We start from the raw sequence: 25,044 nt of genomic DNA, 5'->3' as shown, positions 1-25,044 counted from the left end.
AGTCTGGCCACTATGCCTTCTATGTCATAATGAAATTGTATCCTTTTTTAGATGGCGATCCAAGATACACCTGTTTTCCTTTATGGTGTTTTTGTCAGGTGTTTTTAACATAGAAAGGAGAAAGGTAACTAATACAAATGAACCATATCTGGGGCTGGAGAGATGGCTCAGAAGTTAAAAGCACTGGCTACTCTTCCAGAGGTCTTGAGTTTAACTCCCAGCAACCACATGGTGGCTCACAGCCATCTGTAATGAGATTTGGTTCCCTCTTCTGAGTTGTAGGCACACATGCCAGCAGAACACTGTATACAAATAAATAAATCTGGCAGTTGTCACAGAGGAAGCCAGACACAGAGAAAGCAACATGAGAACACCTCACTGTTAAAAGATTTCTTGCCTTCAAAATTTGAGTCCTCAGTTCCGGCCAGCGGAGGCACCGGCAGGCAGGCCTAGGCGGCGGAAGCAACGGCGCGCAGGCAGGCCCGGGCAGCGGAGGCACCAGCACGCAGGCAAGTCCTGGCGGCAGAGGCACCGGCGTGCAGGCAGGCCCGGGTGGCGGAGGCACCGGCAGTCAGGCCCGGCAGGCAGGCCTAGGCAGCGGAAGCACCGGCGCACAGACAGGCCCGGGCGGCGGAGGCACCAGCACGCAGGCAAGTCCGGGCGGCAGAGGCACCGGCGTGCAGGCAGGCCCGGGTGGCGGAGGCACCAACAGTCAGGCCCGGCAGGCAGGCCTAGGCGGCGGAAGCACCGGCGCGCAGGCAGGCCCAGGTGGCGGAGGCACCGGCAGGCAGGCCTAGGCAGCCGGAAACACCGGCGCACAGACAGTTCCGGGCGGCGGAGGCACCGGCAGGCAGGCCCGGGCGGCGGAGGCACTGGATACAGGATAGTGCGGGCAAGAAACAGTGAAGCCTGCACTGAGAACAGATTGCCCCGCTACAATTAAATCAAACCCAATAGATAGCATCGGTAAGAGGAGATGGGCAGACGCCAAGGCAAGAATTCACCCAACAATCTGAAAAACAACATGAAAACACCAGAACCCAATGATCTTACAACACAAGGACTTGAACACCCTATCACAGGAGAAGAGGAAAAAACTGACTTTTTGAAAGCAATAGAGTCCCTTAAACAACATGTAAAAAACGCCCTCATAGAAATGGATGAGAAGTATAACAAAAAGTTTGAAGAAATGAGTAAATACGTAAATGATACCCTGGGAAGCCAAGAAAAAACGATCAAACAGGTAATGGAAACAGTCCAAGAATTGAAAACTGAAATGGAAGCAAGGAAGAAAACACAAACTGAGGACCAGCTGGATATGGCAAATATAGGTCAACGAGCAGAGACTACAGAAACAAGCATAATCAATAGAATACAAGAGATAGAAGAAAGAATCTCAGATTCTGAAGACAACATAGAGAAAATAAACGGACTGATCAAAGAAAACACCAAAACCAACAAATTCTCATCACAAAACATTCAGGAAATATGGGACACAATAAAAAGACCAAACCTAAGAATAATAGGGATAGAAGAAGGAGAAGAGGCACAGCTCAAAGGTCCAGAAAACATTTTTAACAAAATTATGGAAGAAAACTTCCCCAACATAAAGAAAGATATTCCTTTGAATATTCAAGAAGCATACAGAACACCAAACAGACTGGATCAAAAAAAAACGTCCCCTCGCCATATAATAATCAAAACACAAAATATACAGATTAAAGAAAGAATATTAAGAGCTGCAAAGGAAAAAGGCCAAGTAACTTATAAAGGTAAACCGATCAGACTTACACCTGACTTCTCTATGGAAACCATGAAAGCCAGAAGGTCCTGGATAGAGGTACTACAGAAACTAAGAGACCATGGATGCAAACCCAAAATACTATACCCAGCCAAGCTATCGTTCACTATCAATGGAGAAAACAAGACATTCCAGGATAAGAACAAATTTAAACAATACGTTGCCACAAATCCAGCCCTACAGAAAGTAATAGAAGGAAAATCACAACCCAAGGAATCCAACATTGCCAACACTGCCTACAATAACCCAGGCATCTAGCGACCCTTCAACAGCACAACTCAAAGAAGGGAGACACACAAAATTTCTACCAAAAGCAGTAAGAATAACCGGAGTTAACAACCACTGGTCATTAATATCACTTAATATTAATGGTCTCAATTCACCAATAAAAAGGCACAGGCTAAGAGATTGGATACGAAAACAGGATCCAACAGTCTGCTGTTTGCAAGAAACTCATCTCAACCACAAAGACAGGCATCTACTCAGAGTAAAGGGTTGGGAAAAGGTTTTTCAAGCAAATGGTCCTAAGAAAAAAGCAGGTGTGGCCATACTAATTTCTAACAAAACTGACTTCAAACTAAAATCAATCAGAAGAGATCGACAGGGACACTTTATACTCATAACAGGAACGATTCAGCAGGATGAAGTCTCAATCCTGAATATCTATGCCCCTAATATAAAAGCACCCACTTATGTAAAAGAAATATTGCTAAAACTCAAGGCAGACATCAAATCACACACACTAGTAGTAGGAGACTTCAACACACCTCTCTCACCAATGGACAGGTCAATCAGACAGAAAACTAATAGAGAATTAAGAGAATTGTTGGAGGTAATGAATCAAATGGACTTAACAGACATCTATAGAACACTCCACCCAAATAGGAAAGAATACACCTTCTTCTCTGCAGCTCATGGAACCTTCTCGAAAATTGACCACATACTTGGAAACAAAGGAAACCTCCACAGATACAAAAAAATATCAGTGTCCACCTGTGTCTTATCAGATCACCACGGATTAAAGTTAGAAGCCACCAACAAAGCTACCCCCAGAAAGCTGACAAACTCATGGAAACTGAACAGTCAACTACTGAACCACACCTGGGTCAAGGAAGAAATTAAGAAAGAAATTAAAGTCTTCCTTGAATTTAATGAAAACAAAGAGACAACATACTCAAACCTATGGGACACGATGAAAGCAGTGCTAAGAGGAAAGTTCATAGCACTAAGTGCCCACTTAAAGAAAACGGAGAAAGCATACATTGGGGACTTAACAGCACACCTGAAAGCTCTAGAAAAAAAAGAAGCAGACGCGCCCAGGAGGAGTAGAAGACTGGAAATAATCAAACTGAGGGCAGAAATCAACAAAATAGAAACACAGAAAACAGTCCAAAGAATCAATGAAACAAAAAGTTGGTTCTTGGAGAAAATCAACAAGATTGACAAACCCCTTTCCAAACTAATTAAACGACAGAGAGAGAACACGCAAATAAATAAGATCAGAAATGAAAAGGGGGACATAACCACAGACACAGAGGAAATTCAGAGAATCATTAGATCTTACTACAAAAGCCTGTATGCCACAAAACTGGAAAATGCAAAAGAAATGGACACTTTTTTAGATAAGTACCATATACCAAACCTAAACCAAGACCAGGTGAACGATCTAAATAGACCTGTTAGTCGCGAAGAATTAGAAACAGTTATCAAAAATCTCCCTTCCAAAAAAAGCCCAGGGCCAGATGGTTTCAATGCAGAATTCTACCAGAACTTCCAAGAAGAGCTAATACCTATACTTCTTAATGTATTTCACAATATAGAAACAGAAGAGTCATTGCCAAATTCCTTTTATGAAGCTACAGTTACCCTGATACCAAAACCACACAAAGACCCAACCAAGAAAGAGAATTACAGGCCTATCTCACTCATGAACATCGACGCAAAAATTCTCAATAAAATACTGGCAAACCGAATCCAAGAACACATTAGAAAAGTTATCCATTATGATCAAGTAGGCTTCATTCCAGAGATGCAGGGCTGGTTCAACATACGCAAATCTATCAATGTAATCCACCATATAAATAAACTGAAAGAAAAAAACCATATGATCATTTCATTAGATGCTGAAAAAGCATTCGACAAAATTCAACACTCCTTTATGATAAAGGTCTTGGAGAGATTAGGGATACAAGGGGCATACCTAAATATAATAAAAGCTATTTACAGCAAGCCGACAGCTAACATTAAATTAAATGGAGAAAAACTCAAAGCCATCCCACTAAAATCAGGAACACGACAAGGATGTCCACTCTCTCCATACCTCTTCAATATAGTGCTTGAAGTTCTAGCAATAGCAATAAGACAACATAAGGGGATCAAGGGGATCCATATTGGAAAGGAAGAAGTTAAGCTTTCATTATTTGCAGATGATATGATAGTATACATAAGCGACCCCAAAAACTCTACCAAAGAACTCCTACAGCTGATAAACACATTTGGTAATGTGGCAGGATACAAAATCAACTCCAAAAAATCAGTTGCCTTCCTATACACTAAGGATATGGAAGCAGAGAGGGAAATCAGAGAAGCATCACCTTTCACGATAGCCACAAATAGCATAAAATACCTTGGGGTAACTCTGACCAAGGAAGTGAAAGATCTATTTAGCAAGAACTTTAAGTCTTTGAAGAAAGAAATTGAAGAGGACACCAGAAAATGGAAGGACCTCCCTTGCTCTTGGATTGGGAGGATCAACATAGTAAAAATGGCAATTCTACCAAAAGCAATCTATAGATTCAACGCAATCCCCATCAAAATCCCATCAAAATTCTTCACAGATCTGGAGAAGACAATAATCAACTTTATATGGAAAAACAAAAAACCCAGGATAGCCAAAACAATCTTATACAATAAAGGATTGTCTGGAGGCATTACCATCCCTGACTTCAAACTCTATTACAGAGCTACAGTACTGAAAACGGCTTGGTACTGGCATAAAAACAGAGAAGTCGACCAATGGAATAGAATAGAAGACCCTGACTTTAGCCCACAAACCTATGAACACCTGATTTTCGATAAAGGAGCTAAAAGTATACAATGGAAAAAAGAGAGCATCTTCAACAAATTGTGCTGGCAAAACTGGAAGTCAATCTGTAGAAGAATGAAAATAGATCCATATATATCACCATGCACAAAACTCAAGTCCAAATGGATTAAAGACCTCAATATCAGTCCAAACACACTGAATCTGATAGAAGAGAAAGTGGGAAGTACTCTACAACACATGGGCACAGGAGAACACTTCCTACGTACAACCCCAGCAGCACAAACACTAAGGACATCATTGAATAAATGGGACCTCCTGAGACTGAGAAGCTTCTGTAAAGCAAAGGACACTGTCACTAAGACAGAAAGGCAACCCACTGACTGGGAGAAGATCTTCACCAACCCCGCAACTGACAAAGGTCTGATATCCAAAATATACAAAGAACTCAAGAAATTAGACCGTAAAAGGTTAATCAATCCAATTATAAAATGGGGCACTGAGCTGAACAGAGACTTTTCAACAGAAGAAGTTCAAATGGCCAAAAGTCACTTAAGATCATGCTCAACTTCCTTAGCAATCAGGGAAATGCAAATCAAGACAACATTAAGATACCATCTTACACCGGTCAGAATGGCTAAAATCAAAAACACCAATGATAGCCTCTGCTGGAGAGGTTGTGGAGAAAGGGGCACTCTCATCCATTGCTGGTGGGAATGCAAACTTGTGCAACCACTTTGGAAAGTAGTGTGGCGGTTTCTCAGGAAAGTCGGGTTCAACCTACCTCTTGACCCAGCAATACCACTATTGGGAATATACCCAAGAGATGCCCAAACATACAACAAAAGTATATGCTCAACTATGTTCATAGCAGCATTGTTTGTAATTGCCAGAACCTGGAAACAACCTAGATGTCCTTCACTGGAAGAATGGATGAAGAAAGTATGGAATATATACATATTAGAGTACTACTCAGCAGTAAAAAACAATGACTTCTTGAATTTTGCATGCAAATGGACGGAAATTGAAAACACTATCCTGAGTGAGGTAAGCCAGACCCAAAAAGAGGAACATGGGATGTACTCACTCATATTTGGTTTCTAGCCATAAATAAAGGACATTGAGACTATAATTTGTGACTCTAGAGAAGCTAAATAAGAAGGTGAACCCAAAGAAAAACATATAAGCATCCCCCTGAATATTAACCTTCATCAGGCGATGAAAGAAGACAGAGACAGAGACCAACATTGGAGCACTGGACTGAAGTCTCACGATCCAAAGGAGGAGCAGAAGGAGAGTGAGCACGAGCAAGGAACTCAGGACGGCGAGGGGTGCACCCACACACTGAGGCAATGGGGATGATCTATCGGGAACTCACCAAGGCCAGCTGGCCGGGGACTGAAAAAGCATGGGACAAAACCGGTCTCGCTGAACATAATGGACAATGAGGACTACTGAGAACTGAAGAACAATGGCAATGGGTTCTTGATCCTATTGCATGTAATGGCTTTGTGGGAGCCCAGGTAGTTTGGATGCTCACCTTAATAGACCTGGATGGAGGTGGGTGGTCCTTGGACCTCCCACAGGGCAGAGAAACCTGCTTACTCTTTGGGCTGAGGAGGAAGGAAGACTTGATTGGGGGAGGGGGAGGGAATGGGAGGTGGTGGCGGGGAAGAGGCAGAAATCTTTAATAATTAAATTAATTAATTAATAAAAATCAGAAAGAAAAAAAAAAAAAAACAAATAAATAAATCTTTAAAAAATAAAAACCAATAATAAGAGCTTCATATTTCATGAAACCAAGTATTTTAAACACATCCTTTTGCTAATTCATGCATGTGTCTGAGTTTTATGTCCTAGTATTATTCTATATCATTATTTTATAACCCAAGGAACTGAAGTTTCAAGAAACTCAGCATCCGTTAGAGCTCTGACATGGTTTTAATAACTCTCAATGAGTTTCCTTTAGAACGTTCCCCTTTGACATTTGGAAATCGTAATGGTATGTGCATAAATTCAAAACCAGTGCCAACCATTATTGTTTGAATAACTTTATGAAAATGTGTACCTATGTTTGTATATATGCCCTATGGACAAGTACCCAAATGCATCATGTAAACTGTGCAATAAACACAGTATAGAATTACCAAATCTGAATTAGATACTTAAAAGTTTTATTTATTACTAGAATCAGAAATACATTTTAAAATGATATAATAGTAGATCAAGAATTTGGAGGGGTATTAAAATGATATGGTAGTCTCTATATTTATCCAGAAACCCATGGGACCTAGGGGCAGTATTTTAAAAAATCGTTTTGTGACATGCAACTTTTTCCCTTGGGGCTGCAATAAAGGATATTTTGTTAGTGGGTCAGTTTATCTTAAATCCCTTCCTGAGCTTTGGAAAAACTAGGCCTTTTCTTCTAAGTAATATTTCTCCCACCATTCTAAAGTCTAGCGTTTGGGAAAGAATATATAGACTCTTGATGTTGTAGCTGTGTGGTATATATCACTCACTGAGCAGAACCTGAGGGCTTTCATTTCCCGTTATGGGAAATGCAGTCTGGCTGAGACGGAGAATGCTTTTTGGAGAGTGATGTTTGTGGGTCACTTCAGAGTTGCGCATGCTTACCCGGAGCTCCTGAGGGGTGTTTGTGAGCATCAGTGTTTGTGCTTCATGTTTAGTTCAGAAATATGCATTGCTCCTCCTCACTGACCCCTCCTTCCTGTTTTTCTGGTAGCTTTGCTGATTCCAAATGCCTCCCTCAGGATATAATAGAGGCCAAGGACACGATGCCAAACAAGCAGCATGATTTAGAGTAATTGAGGCCCCTGGGTGTATTTCTCTACTTTACCAGCAGTTTGATAACTAAAGACTATAAACTTGGAATAGTGAGTCTAATTCCCTGTAGACTCTTTGGTTCAAAATTCAACTTCTACACAATTTTATAGGAAACAACAATGGCTTTGGATTTTAGGGGAAAATGAGTTTCGGTTCTTTAGGCATATCATAATATGATATTTTCCAATGTTGAGAAGCTGTGATGGAAAAGAAACCAGAGTCGGTAGTATTCTTATTTCTAAATTAATTTTTAGAATTGCTTTTCCCCATGTATTGCTTATCATAGTATATAACAAACTCAAATGAATGAAGATATTCATCTTGCAAAACCCAGTTGGATTATACACCTATGCAAATTGAGTTTTAAACAAACACAAAGTAAAATGGCAACTGTGTAGCAAGTGCTGTTGTAGAACCCATTAATTTTTATGTTAGCCTAAAAACAATTAAAAAGTTAAACAAACACTTACTAAGAGCAGATTGAATATCTTGCTTTGTGCCCTGTGTTGAGGGTAAAACATATGGTTTTTGTAGTGAAGAAGCATCCAGTGTATTGCTGGAGTGTTTCTCCACAAATACATGCTATGCCATCCTCTGCTGCATTTATTAAGATTATATTAAATCTTGTAATAAATAGGATTATGAGTTTTGAAGAATATAGTCTTAGATCTTCTATGTAAACTGTAGTTTAAGTAATAATGCAAATAAGCCCCCTGCAGTCAAGTAAGTTTGGAAATGCTTTATTAGGCAAAGTCAAACAGGGTTTCCTCCAGGGTTACCTGACCTCAGAACCCTCCCCTTAAATATCTCACAGACTCCCATGGAAAATAATTTTATTTTAAATGGATACTAACCATTTTAAAGCTTTATTGTTTATTGATTATTATTATTATTATATATATGTATGATGTGTGTGTGTGCGTGTGTGTGTGTTTGAGCGGGGTGTATGTGTGTGCATATGTGGGCCATAGTGAGAGTGAGGAAGTCAAGAGGTAACTTTTTGGGGTCCTCTACCTCTACTGTTATATAGGCCCTGAGGAGCCAACTGAGGTCTTCAGGTTTTTATGTGTCTTTACCTACCAAGCCATCCTGATGTCCTTTAAACATTTTAAAGCTTTGTTTTATTTTATTATAATTGTATGTGTACATATGTACAATGTCTAAAAAGTGATTTTAAATAATTTTGAAATTTCATTGAAAGGAGGCCTGTTGGGCTAGAAAGTTCCAAGGTGACAGTTCTTACCAAGCTTAGAGATCCGCTATAGGATGCTGCTATTGAAAAGTAGTTAGCCTGTAAATCTTCATCTAGCTGTTAAGCCTTAAGGAACCCTAGTTCCCATCCTTCCTTGTTTTTGTTTTCTATTACATCTACAACATGAGCACTGTAGAGTGCAGGCAGATGCACTGGCAGAATAGCTTTAAAGGATGCCAACCTTAGAATCTCCTAAGACTTCCCACATCCATGATACTTTCATAAGCTTGATCATTTCATCATCAAAAGAGACATTTCCCTGAGCTATTCTCTCAGGGGCAACAGAGAGTGCAGGGCCATAGCTCCCCTGGCACTGGTCTGGGCTCCCTGAACTTTCACTGGATCCAGATACCCATTTTATGGAAGATAACTGTTTATGCTTTCAAAGAGTTCATTTTATTTGATCTTACTATTAAATATATAAAATGGTTTAAAGAAGTTTCTCTGGGCATTAGAGATGAGTAATTTAGGTTTAGTGACTGAAACATTTGCCTGAAGTTATACGATAAAGAGTTAATCAAATGGTCACTGGAACAGAAGAATAACCTTCTCAAATATCACACCTGGGAGTATTCAGTAGACGGGTGGTAGAGCCAGAAGCTTGGTATTTCTTCTTCTCGACCAGCTGAGCTGATACTATTGTTTCCTAGTAGACCATGGTGTGAGGGGAAGGATTTGGATCACATTACCTTACATGAATTAAAGCTTAATTGAAAATATGTGGTCAAATTACTTTTCAAAAAGAATATTTGAAGTTGCCATTTGAGTAATCATAAACCTTATGATTACTTGCTGATGTACCGATGTCATCGCTCAGGAACCATAGCTGCTCTTGTTATTCAAGTTTGTCTTTCTCTTGTCAAGGAAACTGAATCCGATGTTCTGCATCGAGTTCTCTCTTTTCTACTTCCCACTCATTTATATTGTTTATGTCTATCTGTTCCCAGGACTTAAATAGTCAGTTTCTTTCTTTTAATTTAGATCCATCTAATTCTTTACAGTTAAAATATATTTTACAAAGAATGTCTCTGATAAACTGTCCTAGTCCATAACTTAGGGACTCAATTGGTATATATCTGAAAATATTATGTATTAGTTTTTTTTTGTACTTTAAAGAGTACCCTACATAACCTTCACATTTGTATAGAGTCATATTTATTATAAGGTAGGAAATGTGGAATTTTCTTTTACACTGTGTGAATATATATTGCTGTGATTGGTTTAATAAGAAGCTGACTGACTGGCCAATAGCTGGACATGATAAGGTTAAGGAAAGAGCCAGACTAAGGGCACCGGGAAGAAGGGTGGAATGAGGAGTTGCAAGCAGATGCCGAGAGAGGCAAGATGGACATGTTGTACTGAGAAAAGGTGCCAAGCCACGTGGCAAAGCATAGATTAGGAATATGGGTTAATTTAAATGTAAGAGTTGCTAGTAATAAGCCCTAGCCATTGGCCGACCATTTGTAATTAATATTTAGTCTCCATGTTGCTTATTTGGGAACTGGCAGGAGGGAAAGAAAAGTCCTCCTATACAAATAAGTTTATTTCAGATTGGTTACAGTGATGCATTTCTTAATATTATGGAGTCTGAGAAGTTCAAGAACAAGATGCTGGCAGATCTGTAACATCAGTTCCTTCCTCAGAACTCAGTGGTTCTCAACCTTCCTGATGTAATATAGTTTGTCTCATTGTGGGTACCTCCAATGATCAAACTATTTTGTTGCTACTTCATAACTGTAATTTGGCTTCTGTTATTAATCATTATGTAAACATCTGTGTTTTCCAAAGGTCTTAGGTGACTCCTGTAACAGAGCTGTTTGACTCCAAAGGAGTCACAACCCGTAGGTTGAGAATCACAGCCAAAGCTGGTGTCTTCTTTCTGAGCCCTAACGAGGCAGAAGGGATAATAAGATCTGTTATAAGGACACTAATCGTGTGCAATGAGGGTACAACCTTCATGCTCTGATCACCTCTCCTGTCACATTGGAGATTTAGTTCCAACATAAAAATTCTGAGGGAATCATAGATGTCTTTCTTGATATGCCTACTTAATATAATGAATCCTGTCCTCATCCGTGCTTCTTTTTCTTTATGCATTTGTTACCAGGTGACTGGACCTTGTATGTAAATGCCTTTAGAGGTCAGTTTTTTTCCCATTACTGTATCCCAGTACCTAGAGATTCCTTTGGTATTTAATAGGCATTTTCTATATATAAAGAGCTAAAATAAAAAGCAGAATCAGCTTGCTTTTTTTTTTAAAAAAATAAAATTATAGCATTTATCTTGGATAGAACATCTGGAAGGTTGTTTATATTGACTACAGAGCATTCTAGATTCCACTCCAGTGATAAGCCAATGGTAATTTTCAACTGTTGTTTAAGTGTTTTAGGAAATATTGGTTTCAATGGGAACATTACCTATGGGATGTAACCAACATTTGTAGTGAATTAATCAAGGAACTAATACATATGAGGAGGTCCTGAAATGGATTATCGGTGATTATCAACTTCTCAACAGTGATACTCTGGCTATAAATATGCCTCATTTTTCATCGTCAATGATTTAATTACGGGCAGTATAGTCAAATGGAAAGAACCAGAAATGTTAAGTCAGAGAGCTCATTGGTTGTATTGACCTTAGGCAACTTGTTTAATCTCTCCGTGGCATTTTCTTCCTTTGAAAAATTGTAGCTACAGGGAGAGGATTGCGACAATTAGATGAAATCTGTGAGACTTATGGAGAGCAGGCACTGTTTGGTTCATTGTTACATTCTCAGCAAGTGTCAAGTGTGAATATTGACTGCCACGCACTATGCTTAGTAAAACAAATATTTGATGAAAGAAAGAAAGGATAAATCATGTGTGCGGAGCATGTAGACCAGTGCCTGGCACAGCGTAGGCACTCAGTATGTTATTAATGTTGTGTTAGTTATTAATAAATTACCGCATTTCTTCAGTTACACAAAGCACAGAGAGATTCAAGAACACCCAGTGGATTACAGCTGACTTGGGTTTATTCCACTTTGGATAAAATTGCAGGTGTGTGTTTTAACACTAGAATTAGAAAATGCTTTCCCTGGCTTTCCATTTGATGAAAAGAGCCATTCAACCCCAAAACTATAGCTGTAGCTAAAATAGAAGTTGCAATAAATTTCAGTTCATAGTAATGTCAAAACACGGTTTCTTGGACTTTTCTACTAATCTATGGCAGAATTACAAGTAAGTGGTCTTAATGCTTTCAGCTGAACTGTTTACTTTACATAGTGCTATTAAGGTGAGACCCAGTGGTAGCAACCACCCAGACCTCTGTGGGTGAGTTTCCTGGCCTGTAATAGGGCTACCCATATTTATCTCTGAACACAGAAGATTCAACAACGAAAAACAGGAATTCTAGTCCCAGTGCTTCACACAAGTTAAATTATTTGACTGAACTTCTTTTTAAAATTTTATTGATTTTTATTGAGCTCTACATTTTTCTTTGCTCCTCTCCTGCCTCTCCCCTCACCTTCAACCCTCTCCCAAGGTCCCCATGCTCCCAATTTACTCAGGAGATCTTATCTTTTTCTACTTCCCATGTAGATTAGATCCATGTATGTCTCTCTTGGCGTCCTCATTGTTGTCTAGGTTCCCTGGGATTGTGATTTGTAGGCTGGTTTTCTTTACTTTATGTTTAAAAACCACTTATGATTTAGTATATGTGATAATTGTCTTTCTGTGTCTAGGTTACCTCACTCAAAAGGATGTTTTCTAGCTCCATCCAATTGCCTGCAAAATTCAAGATGTCGTTATTTTTTTCTGCTGTGTAATACTCCATTATGTAAATGTACCACATTTTCCTTATCCATCCTTCCATCGAGGGGCATTTAGGTTGTTTCCAGGTTCTGGCTATGATAAACAGTGCTGCTATGAACATAGTTGAGCACATGTCCTTGTGGCATGATTGAGCATCCTTTAATATTTACCCAAAAGTGGTATTATTGGGTCTTAAGAAAGGTTGTTTCCTAATTTTCTGAAAAATTGCCACACTGACATCCAAAGGGACTGTACCAGCTTGCAATCCCACCAGCAATGCAGAAGTGTTTCCTTTACCCCACAACCTCTCCAGCATAAGCTGTCATCAGTATTTTTGATCTTGGCCATTCTTACATAGATCCACCTGGAAGGTTGAAATAGACAAGATTGTAAGACAAAATTGGGAGCATGGAAGGGGAAGAGGAGTGGGGAGGAGAACTTGTGGGAACGAGATAGTCAAGATGGAGGAAGGACAGAGATGAGAGCAAGGAAAGAGATATCTTGATTGAGGGAGCCATTATGAGGTTAGCAAGAAATCTGGCACTAGAGAAATTTCCAGGAATCCACAAGGATGACCCCAGCTAAGAACCTAAGCAATAGAGGAGAGGGTGCCCAAACTGGCCTTGCCCTGTAGTCAAACTGATGAATATCTTAAATATTACCATAGAACCTTCATCTAGCAACTGATGGAAACAGAGGCAGAAACCTGCATTGTAGCACTGGACTGAGCTCCCAAAGTCAGTGGAAGAGTGGGAGGAGTGAGAATATGAGTAAAGAGGTCAAGTCCATATATTCTTTTAAAAATCCTATGGAGTTCTCTTAGTGCTGCCAGCATGTGCAGGGGTTTAGGGCCATCCACTGGAGCGTGGGTGGACATCCTATCAAGGATCGCATCTGAAGAAAACTGGCTCTTCCTCTTCTAGCAGCCACCAATGGCCAATAGCTCCTCACAAAGTTTAGTTCAAGTCCTCCAGTCACTAAAGATAAAAATTGCCATGTGAAACTGTAAGTCAAACATCTATACGTTTTCCTTAGTACCTTGGTTTTTGTGTGAAATAAATGGCGATTTGTGTAGTTATGACTTATCAAGGATAGTTGAAGTCACAAGGGTGTGTAATTTGAAGTATGGCTTTGTTCAGCACTCTGAGAGTTTCATTTGTTTGTAGTGCCACAGTGTCTCTGTGTGTCCATGACACTTTCTTAACTCTTCCATCTGAAGTGCAAAAGAATGAAACACATCACTTAGGCAAACAAACAACCCCCAAAACAAAACAACCACACACATACAAAACCAAAAATAACAAAACAAAACAGAAACAAAAAAAAGAACCCCCCCAAAAAAAACCCCAAAAAACCCAGAAACAAAATAAAGTAACAACCCAAAACAAAACAAAACAAAAAAAAATCAAGTAACTGTTTAGACTTTTAGAAAAACAGAAAAAGAGAGCTCACCAAGGCCCCTGAACTGGGACCGAAAAAGCATGGGAGAAAACTGGACTCTCTGAACATGGCGGACAAGGAGGGCTGCTGAGAAGCCAAGGACAATGGCACTGGGTTTTGATCCTACTGCATGTACTGGCTTTGTGGGAGCCTAGCCTGTTTGGATGCTCACCTTCTTAGACCTGGATGGAGGGGGGAGGACCTTGGACTGCCCACAGGGCAGGAAACTCTGACTGCTGTTTGGACTGGAGAGGGATGGGGAGGGGACTGGGGTGTGGGGAGTGGGGGGAGGGGGAGGGAAAAAGGAGGTGGGGAGGAGGCAGAAATTTTTAATAAAAAAAAAAGAAATTTAAAGAAAACATTTTGACATAGAATGTGTACCTCAAAGACCAAATGCATATTTTGAATTTTTTATGAACAACTCTCTTTTTCTGTTTTTCTAAAAGAGATTTTTGTCTGGGGTAGAAACGTATCTACTTCTCTATACCTGAAATACAAGGTATTTATATTTGTCAACACCAGTTGACAATAACCTTCAAAGAGCAGAAGAAGTCTCTGATCTTAATCTAGGTGGACAATAACCTTGAAGGAATAAGCAAGTTCCAACTCTCCCACCATTGGTCAGGGTGGAATGGCAACAACTTGGAGCAAACTGAAGCTCTCTGACCTTCAGACAAGATGGAAAGAGGCTCACATTTTTGGGCCTCCACATTACCTTCATTAACTTTCCCACTAAACTAACCTTTATCATAATTCCTTATTACATTTTTTTAAAAAACCCTTAATCATGAAAATTCTAGCACTATTTCTGCATAAGATAATTACCTCAATTAAACAGTACAATTTAAGGGGTAATCATTTTGAGAGTAGTTCACAGGTGAAAATGTTCGGTAGAATGGGATATTTCCATAAAATAATCACACTACATTAAAGGCATCCTGAAGATGGATGCTATAAAATAATCCCACACTAGCTCAGAATTGAGTATAATAAGAAGTTATTTATTTAGGGGTAGACTCACAGATCACAGTCCTCTGCATGAATGGGGAAGAGAAACCGAATCTTGAAGCCAGGAGAGAGTGAGTATGTGCTTTATATCAGCATTTATAGTATAAGAGGCCACGCCCAAGTAGGCTGGTATCTTAAAGGCTATTGGTTGAGGGAGTTCCCACAGCATCCCCCAACACCCATTCACATCATGCCGGATACCAGAGAAAAATTGCAAACTTGTAAGGGTACAGCAGTAGAACGAGACATTTTGTAGCCGAAGCCCCCAGGGCCTTGTCTATCTGAGGTTCACCCATTGGTGACGTGCTTCCTAGTGGGTCACACTCCTGATGCTCAGTTGCCATCTGCTTCTCTGACATGATCATGTGGCATATTCCTGTGTGTTTTGATAATCTATGTACCTTGAAGTCTCTTCTGCTCTTTATTAATACCTTCTCAACCAACATTTATTCCTCCCTCCCTCCCTCCCTCCCTCCCTCCCTCCCTCCCTCCCTCCCTCCCTCCCTCCCTTTCTCCCTCCCTTTCTCCCTCCCTTTCTCCCTCCCTCCCTCCTCCCCTCTCTCCCTCCCTTCTGGACTTCCTCCCTTTCTCCCTCCCTCCCTTTCTTTCTTCCTCTCTTTCTTCCTTCCTTACAAGGGATTTTTATGAAATCCAAATTGGCTGTGAACTCACTGCCTCCCTAGTTCATGTGTTACTATGCCCAGTTTACTCAGTGCTGGAGATTGAACCCCAAAACTTCATGCAAGCTGAGCATTCTGTCAGCTGAGACACATCCATAAGTTGTCACCTACACTTTGCAATCATTTAACTTATTTTTTTTCCTGATAGCCAACTTTTATATCCAGTTAGAATTTATTTGATTTTTTTCTTCTGAAATTAGTTGATGGTTTTTATTTCTAGTTTATTTGGTTCCAACAACCATAAATATTCTTAGAAGTTTTATTTATTTATTATACATTACTAATGATTTAGTAAGTGTTTTTGTATGAAGCACAATTGGTTTCAGGATTTAAACCACTGATTTTATATATTTCCATATAAATTTAATCATTGCAGATTTAGAATGGATTTTAATATAGTATATCTAGTTATCTTTATCCTCATTTCAATTGCTCCTTGTTAGTTTTTTGAGACAGTGTTTCTCTGTAGCATTGGATTCTGTCCTGGAACTAGCTCTTATAGACTAGGCTGGACTTGACCTCACAGAGATCCTCCTGCTCTGCCTCCTGAGTGCTGGGATTAAAGGTGTGTGCCACCCAGCTCCATTGCTCCTTTTTATCATTAAACAAAATGTGAGAATCTTTTTTTCTCTTTATATTGCATAAACAATACTGCATTGATATTTTCACTTGCTATTTCCTAAAACTATATTTTGCTATATCCCTTTTTCTTATTTGATAACTCATAGGGTTTAGAGGAGTTTTAGTGTCTGTATAAAGTCACCTCACAGTTAATGCAGAGGAGATGAGTAAGTATGGAATACTGGCTGAAATATGAAATGTGCTGTCTATTTATTTTATAGATACTCTAAATTCTGTTTCAAGATGAAGACACAAAAAGCCACAATTCTACATGATGGTTATTCTCTCTCTCTCTCTCTCTCTCTCTCTCTCTCTCTCTCTCTCTCTCTCTCTCTCTCTCTCTCCCTCCCTAGATCCACTCCATTCCATTGATTTTATGGAATTAGACTTTGCCATGAAGTCATCAGTTCTATTTCTATCAAATATATATTAAATTTGCGGCCTATTCCACTGAGGATGTTGGATATTTTCTAGGGAAAAACTTGTGGGGACCTATAGAGATCCATCTTTCTAATCTTACCTGTAGGGGTGTTTTTTGTAAATAGTTGCGATTTAATATTATGAATAATGTAATAAATTATTTGAATTTATATGCTTATAGTTTGAAATCAGAGGTCAAACTTGTACTTTTAGGCGATATGCATGTAGAACCTATCGCATTCGTGTGTTCTGCCAGGTCTTCAGTCAACATCAATGAGATACAAACAATCCCAATTCTCCTTCTTTGTTCTATAATGTTCTCCTTGTACCCAAATGGTAATTGTGCTATCTGTTTAAATTGTTGCTTTTACTGGCTGATTTGAGATTTTTCTTTCTAAATATTGCAAACTCCCCTGTAAACCGAAGGCACGGTTTCAGGGAGCTGTAAAGGACGGAGGGAATACCCGCTCTGGTAATAACGAGCTGGAGTCTCAGGTTTTAAAGGGACCGTGAGTTTGGCTTTGTTCTGTCGTTGCAGCAGGAGTGTTGTAAACACTTGGAAATCACCACATCCAGGCCTAGGCTCCCTTTGCTCCGTCTCATTCTATAAACTTTCACTCCTGCCCTTCAAAATATGAGAGAATTGACCTCATTACTATTTATAGAGACTTCGCTTCCACAAAAGCCCAGAGCTCTTCAGGGACTCTTAATATTACAGCACCTATGGCAAGACCTCAAGTCAGTGTGTTATCCCATATTCTGAAATATCTTGTAAAGAGGAGGTGAAGCACACTCACTCTCGATGTAAGGAGAGCTCTGCATCTCCATAAACAGCCGCATGTAAGAGAAGATCATTCTAAACAGGCTGGGCTAAGCCTGCTGACACAGTGTAGACTATTCTGTTTCCAAAGTCCATCTACCCAGAACACAAGGGACTCAAGGGACAGACCCCGTGCTTTTTCCTTCAGGCCTTCTGTCTCGATGTGTACTTTCTTTTAAAAAGTAGCCCTTTCGTTGTTATCCATGTTCCTATAAAATCCAGGGACGTGAACAGAAACTTCTGGCATTCTCCTTTCTCTTGGTATTCCATAGTAGGCTGAGTCACACTTTTCTCCTTTTCTCTGAATGTGTGTAGAAGCACATGTTGTATGTAACCGTGTGACCTAGATGCTTCTGTGTGCACAGGCATGTGGAGATTTGAGGCTGATATTGACATACTTTTGTGCTTTAAGGCTTGTAATTTTTGAATTATGTGTATGAGTCTGCGTAGGATATGTGCATGTAAAGGCCCATGAAGCCAGAGGGGAAAGCAGACCTCCTGGAGTAATAATGACAGGGTGGTGGTGGTGGACTCCTTCAATCCCAGTATTTGGGAGGCAGAGACAGGTGGATCTCTGAGTTTAAGGCCAGCTGGTCTACTGAGTGAGTTCCAGGCCAGGGCTACATAGAGAGACTCTGTCCTGAAAAGCAAAAACAAAACAGAACAACCACCACCACAACAAAACAAACCACAAAACAAAAACAGAGGGAGAAAGAGAGAGAAAGAGAGAAGAAAAAAACAAAATGTCTTAGTAACTAAGCATTACTTTGGACAAAATGGTTAACAAACTAACAAGGCTAAAAAGTATTTGAAAAGTACCTGGCTTACCCACATGCTAGTTTAACATTTTAGGTCTTCTTCTTCTTTTTTTTTTAATCTCTCTGTGAGACAGGATTTATCTGTGTAATAGCCTTGGCTGCTGTAAACCAGGCTAGCCTTGAACTCCCGAGTGCTGAGATTAAGGCCCGTGTCACCACTGCCTGGTCTTCTGTACAGCTTTTAAGGAAGAGAAGCGTTTAAGAACGGAAGATAGTTTATAGCTTACAGCAGATCACTTGCTTAGCATAAACAAGGTCCTGGGTTCACGTCTCACTACTGTGATTTAAAATGTATAGAAATGTATAGAGGTATTTTCTGGAAGACCAGGCTTAAAAATAGTGTTTAATAGTTTTGAAATAAACTTTGAGTTTTATATCTATATTCATGCTTTGGTTTTTACCAGCAATCTATATTTCATTGCTTTAAAATGATTCTGTATAGGAATTAAAATTGACTCCCCTGAAGCAACACAAAGGTGAAGGAAATCAGGGTACATTTTACACTATTAATTAACATGGTCATTTCAACAATGCCCATTCCTACATTGTGATTGTCGCCATTCATTAGGGGGAATTTTTCTTTAGCCACCAGAGGAGTCATATTGAAAGACTGTACCAAATCAAAAGTGTTTCTTGGACCTTTAAAGAGAAATTGTGATGAACATTTGGCTTTCTATGAATGTTATTGTGGTTTATCTTGTTGTAAATACTAGCAAAATTTGCATAAAATAACATTAATTGCTGATAGCATTCTTAAAGACCAATGTTTGATTATGTGTTGTATTTCTCCGGATAGGCACATGTGGTAATTTTTGAAGCCATGTACTTGTGTGCATAGCCTCTAAAGGGGAAAGAGGGATACTGAACAGAGTCTCCCCTTACTTTCTAAAGACCCTTAGGCCAATCATGTTTGATTCTGAGACACCATTTGTTATGTTTGAAGCATAGTTATTGGCATCTCTTAATAGCAAAACACAGAAGCTGAAAACTAGTTTTAAACAGAGCCAGTCATGTGATTTCTGAACATAATCTTCTTATAGCCTTTTGCAAAAATGTAGCCCTTCAACTTTTACATTCCAGTTGAACCTAAACACGGTGGCTTTCAATGATGTGGAAGGCATGAAGTTCTATGCACTAAATGCTGTGTTGACAAAGGAAACTCACTAGCAGGGATTTCATTAACTGGGGATTAAGCTAAACCCCTTTCCCTGAATTGCCAATAAATGAGACTCTTATCTAAAATTTCACATTAAGTTCAGTACAACTGAAATGTGTGTTCTCACATGTGTGTGCTTGCTGAATGAGTGTGTGTGTCCATGAGGGCAAACACCAAAGTGAGTTTCTGAAAACAATTCTTATTTCATTAGCGGAAAAAGCACAAATTTCTCTGGCAAGTACAAGGCACTAAGTGAGAGAAAATCTTACAACTTAAGCATACTTGATGTTTCTGATGTGTGTGTGTGTGTGTATATATATATTTGTGTACATAAATATCTACATAAATGTATATACTTGTATATGTACAATACACATACAAGTGTGAAAACGAGAGATTATCTACTGTAGGGGTGAGTTTAGGGTTAATTTGAGAGAATGTCTTTGATGTTTACACAATGGAGAATGTTAAAGGTTTCTTATTATTTGTGTGTATGAGAGAAAGAAACACAGACAGACAGACACGCACACAGAGAAAGAGAGAGAGATAGAAAGAATATGCATGTGTCTGTGACTGTATATGTGGATGCGAGTGCCTGACCAAGCACAGCCTGAAGTGGGCATCAGTATTTTCCTCTATCGCTCCTTGTTTCTTTGAGGCAGAGTTTTTCCTTGAACCCTGGGTGCACATTTCAGTGATGATAAAGGTCAGCAAGCCTTAGGGAGCCACCTGTCTCCCCACTTGGTACTGGGGTTACAGGCTTTTGCTGAGGAATACCCAAATTGTTATTATTGCTTGTGGAGCAAGCACTCTTTTTTCAACTTTAAGGATTTTTAATTTTTTTCTTATATGGGCATGTCTGTCTGTGTGTGGGTATATGCATGTGTGAGAGCAAGTGCCTGCACAGTGTAGAAGATGCTATCAGATCCCCTGGAACTGGAGTTCCAGGCAGCTATAAACCCATGACCTGGGTGCTGGGAATCAAACCCAGGTTCTCTGGACGAGCAGCAAATTCTTTTAAATCCTCATTCATCTCTCCAGTCCCTGGAGCACACACTCTTAATTATCCTATGAATTCTTTTCCAGTTCCATCATGGAAACGTCTAGAAAACCATTTGCAAAATTGATCCTGAAAGCCCCAGTCTTAAAGAATATTTCTCAATTTTCTTGGTTGTCACTATTCTATTTCAATTTGTTTCTGATTATTCAATTATACTGAGGTAAAACTGTTCAGGGCCAGAGAGATGGCTCGATGTGTAAAGATGCCTGTCACTTAGGATGACAATCCAACTTGAATTCAATCCTGGGGCGCCACAGGGTGGAAGGAGAAAAATGACTCCTACAGTTTGTTCTCTGCTGTTCCCATGCTTAATCATGTAACGCATATGTGCACATAAAAATAAGGGATGAGGGAGGTATATTTCAAGGGAGGGGAGATGGAACACCATGGTATAAAGGTTTAAAGAGAAGAACAGAACAAGAAAAATTAAATGAGACGTGTCATCGGACAGTAGGGTAGAGGAGGGTCTGTGTGAGGGTTTAAGAGAATTTGCTGCTCGTCCAGAGAACCTGGGTTTGATTCCCAGCACCGAGGTCATGGGTTTATAACTGCCTGGAACTCCAGTTCCAGGGGATCTGATAACGTCTTCTACAGTGTGCAGGCATTTGCACTCACACATGCATATACCCGCACACAGACAGACATGCCCATATAAGAAAAAAATTTAAAATCCTTAAAGTTAAAAAAAGTGGTTGCTCCACAATAAATAATAATAATAAGTTGGGTATTCCTCAGCAAAAGCCTCAGCCTCACACTAAGGATATTTTGAAAAATTTTTTTTTCTTTTTTTTTTTCTTGCTGATTTTTTTTATTAATTAATTAATTTAATTATTAAAGATTTCTGCCTCTTCCCCGCCACCACCTCCCATTCCCTCCCCCTCCCCCAATCAAGTCTTCCTTCCTCCTCAGCCCAAAGAGCAAGCAGGTTTCTCTGCCCTGTGGGAGGTCCAAGGACCACCCACCTCCATCCAGGTCTATTAAGGTGAGCATCCAAACTACCTGGGCTCCCACAAAGCCATTACATGCAATAGGATCAAGAACCCATTGCCATTGTTCTTCAGTTCTCAGTAGTCCTCATTGTCCATTATGTTCAGCGAGACCGGTTTTGTCCCATGCTTTTTCAGTCCCCGGCCAGCTGGCCTTGGTGAGTTCCCGATAGAACATCCCCATTGCCTCAGTGTGTGGGTGCACCCCTCGCCGTCCAAAATATACAAAGAACTCAAGAAATTAGACCGTAAAAGGTTAATCAATCCAATTATAAAATGGGGCACTGAGCTATTTTGAAAAATTAATATGGAAACCTACTACTTTAAAAACGCCACCAAGAGATAGAATAGATATCTCTGGTGTCCTTGAGGAGGGGTCTGGATGGGGAAGCTGGGATTGGGAACAGGAGGGAACAGATGGTGGGAGGATCTGGGAGAGACAGCTGGGAGGGGGGCATCTCTGGGATGAGGTAAAAACCTAGTGCAATGAAAATTTCGAAGAATCAATGAGGGTGACTGAGACTCCCAGCAATGGGGGATGTGGAACCTGAACCAGCCATCTCCTGTAACTCAGAAGACTTCCAGTGGAGGGGCTGGGACACCAATTCAGCCACAAAATCTTTGACCTACAGTTTGTCCTGCCTACAGGATATGCTGGGGTAAAGGTGGTGCAGAAGTTGTGGGAGTGGCCAACCAATGATGGGTCCAACTTGAGACCCATATTATGACAGGGAGCCCACCCCTGATACTGCCCAGAGAGTCAGGAACTGGAGGCTGAACAGCTAGAACCAAACACGACTGGCAAAAAAAAAAAAAAAAAAAGTCAATGAAACAATTCTTAATGATATTTTGGCATACGCAAAGATTGGTTCTTAGTTCAATTGTTGTCAGAGAGACTTCACCCAGCTACTGATGGAAAAAGATGCAGACCCACAGTCAAACATTAGGGGAGCTTGAGGAATCCTGTGGAAGAGGGGGAGAAGGGACTATAGGAGCCAGCGAGGTCAAGGGCAGCACAAGAGGACCCACAGAATCAACTAACTGGGGTTCATAGGCACACACAGAGATTGAACTGACAATCAGGAAGTCTGCATGGGAATGGATTGATAGAGCCCCTCTTCACATACGTTACGTTGTATAATTGGTCTTGCAGGACTCCTAAGAGTGGGAGCAGGGACTGTCTCTGACTCTGTTACTTCCTTTTGGGACTCTTTTCTCCTACCAAGTTGTCTCGTGCAGCCTTAATAGAGGAGGAGGTGCCTGGTGTCACTTCAACTTTATATGCCACGTCTGACTGATATCCATGGGCACCTGCCCTTTTCTGAAGAGAAATGGAGAAGGAATAGAAGGGGGGAAGGACTGGAAGGAGAAGAGGGAGGGAAAACTGCAATTGGGATGGAAAAACAATAAATATACAAATAAATAAATGCATACAAAGCTCCCTCCCCTAAATATATACATGCACCTATATAAAGAGTTTAAATGGAATACCTTATAATATAGCAATGATGCCTCTACTAGATATCACAGGCTAGCAAATAAAAAGCCCAGTGATGGAAATGGATTACCTCTTTTGGAGTTGTTGGCCAGTGACATCGTATAAACTCACAAAGAGTACAGGCCATTGTCAATACTATTGTCTACCTTCTAGAACTTGATGCTAAGATCCTATTGCTGAAGGTAATACATACTTGAGTCACATAACATGGGAAATCAAGCTGGTATTTGCCTGGAAACTTCATTCCTATTGCCACGCAAGGTACTGGGAGGTGCTATGCATGCTACCTGAGGAGGAAAGTAGTCACCAGTCTTACCCAGATGTGAATTTTATGAACTACGGTACTACTGATTACTGGCTTGGCAACACATGCTGGTTGGTGCAATAGCGGCACAAATGTCTTGGGAGTAACTAGCCACTTTTTGATTGGATTTAAGGACTGCTCCCCAAGTTGAAACCCATACCTCACAACAATATTGGGGCCAGGAATCTGTGGCTAAACAGGTCATAATCCCTAGGGGGAGAACATACTACTGTTACTCTGACAAATGGAAATAATAGTAAAATGACTCCTGATGACTTATGATTATGCCTATGGATTAATGTTTCCGCAAGCCCTCATTAGAGAAGCTTCCTTTTTCAGTAGATAGTGACTAACACAGAGACCCACAACTGGTCAAGGTAGAGAAGGGGAATGTGTAGAGTGCTCATTCTTCAACAGGACATCTATGTCACATTCCCTCCTCTGAGAATTGTCACAGAAGAGGGAACATAAAGACTGTAAGATCCAGAAGTGGTGGGTGACACAAGGAAATAGTGTCTTCTGGACTCGGCAGGGCAGCTGCATATATGAATTCATGGTGGTAATGACAGCTTGCAAAAGGCCTGTGGCAGCTAAAACCAGACAAGATTTCAACATAGGGAAGGGAGGTAAAAACTGGTAGCAATTGATAGCTACCAGGAGAGGGAGAGATAACCTCTAGTGAGTTGATCACGTTGCAATAGAGAATCACCCATCCACGATTATATGGGCATTACCAACTGTACTAGATGGATTGAAAATAAGAAAGTAAGAAAAGGAAAAATAAGAAAAATAAGAAAAAAAAAGTTGGGTGGGGAAGAAAGGGGAGTGGACCTGGGAGGAGCAGGGTAGAGAGTTAATATAGTAATATACAGCATTGTATAAAATTCTTAAAGAACTAATATAAATGAGAAAAGTAATAAAATAAAAAATCGTTCAGCTCATATTCTTTTCACATATCCACATGCATAAAATTTTGAAGGCAAAATTGATTATAAGTGAGCACGTCTATAGAAACATCCTTCATGATTAAATGATAATGTTATTTATTAACTACATTTTTACTTGGAAGTATGAATGTTATCGATTTAAATTATTTAAAAACCATTTTATTTATTTTTAAAAATAATTTCTTCCCCTGGGGGCTGGAGAGATGGCTCACTGGTTAAGACCACTGGTTGTTCTTCCAGAGGGCCTGAGTTCAATTCCAGCAATAACCATCTAGATGGGATCTGATGCCTTCTTCTGGCTTGCAGGCAGACATACAGCTAGGGTACAATATAGATTTATATATTTTATATATTTATTTTATATAAATAAATCTTAATTTTTTTCCTTTTATCATAAATACATTTTTTTTCATAAAATATATTATGGTTATAGCTTCCCCTTCTATTATTCCCAGTTTTCCCCACCCCATCCCATCTGGATCCACTCCCTTTCTGTCTCTCATTAGAAAACAAACAGGTTTTTAAGAGATAAAATTATAATAAAATACAGCCAGG

Source organism: Chionomys nivalis, chromosome 2 (assembly GCF_950005125.1).
Source record: "Chionomys nivalis chromosome 2, mChiNiv1.1, whole genome shotgun sequence".
Classification (NCBI taxonomy): domain Eukaryota; kingdom Metazoa; phylum Chordata; class Mammalia; order Rodentia; family Cricetidae; genus Chionomys; species Chionomys nivalis.
The sequence above is the reverse complement of the archived record's forward strand: the minus strand, read 5'-3'. Positions refer to the sequence as shown.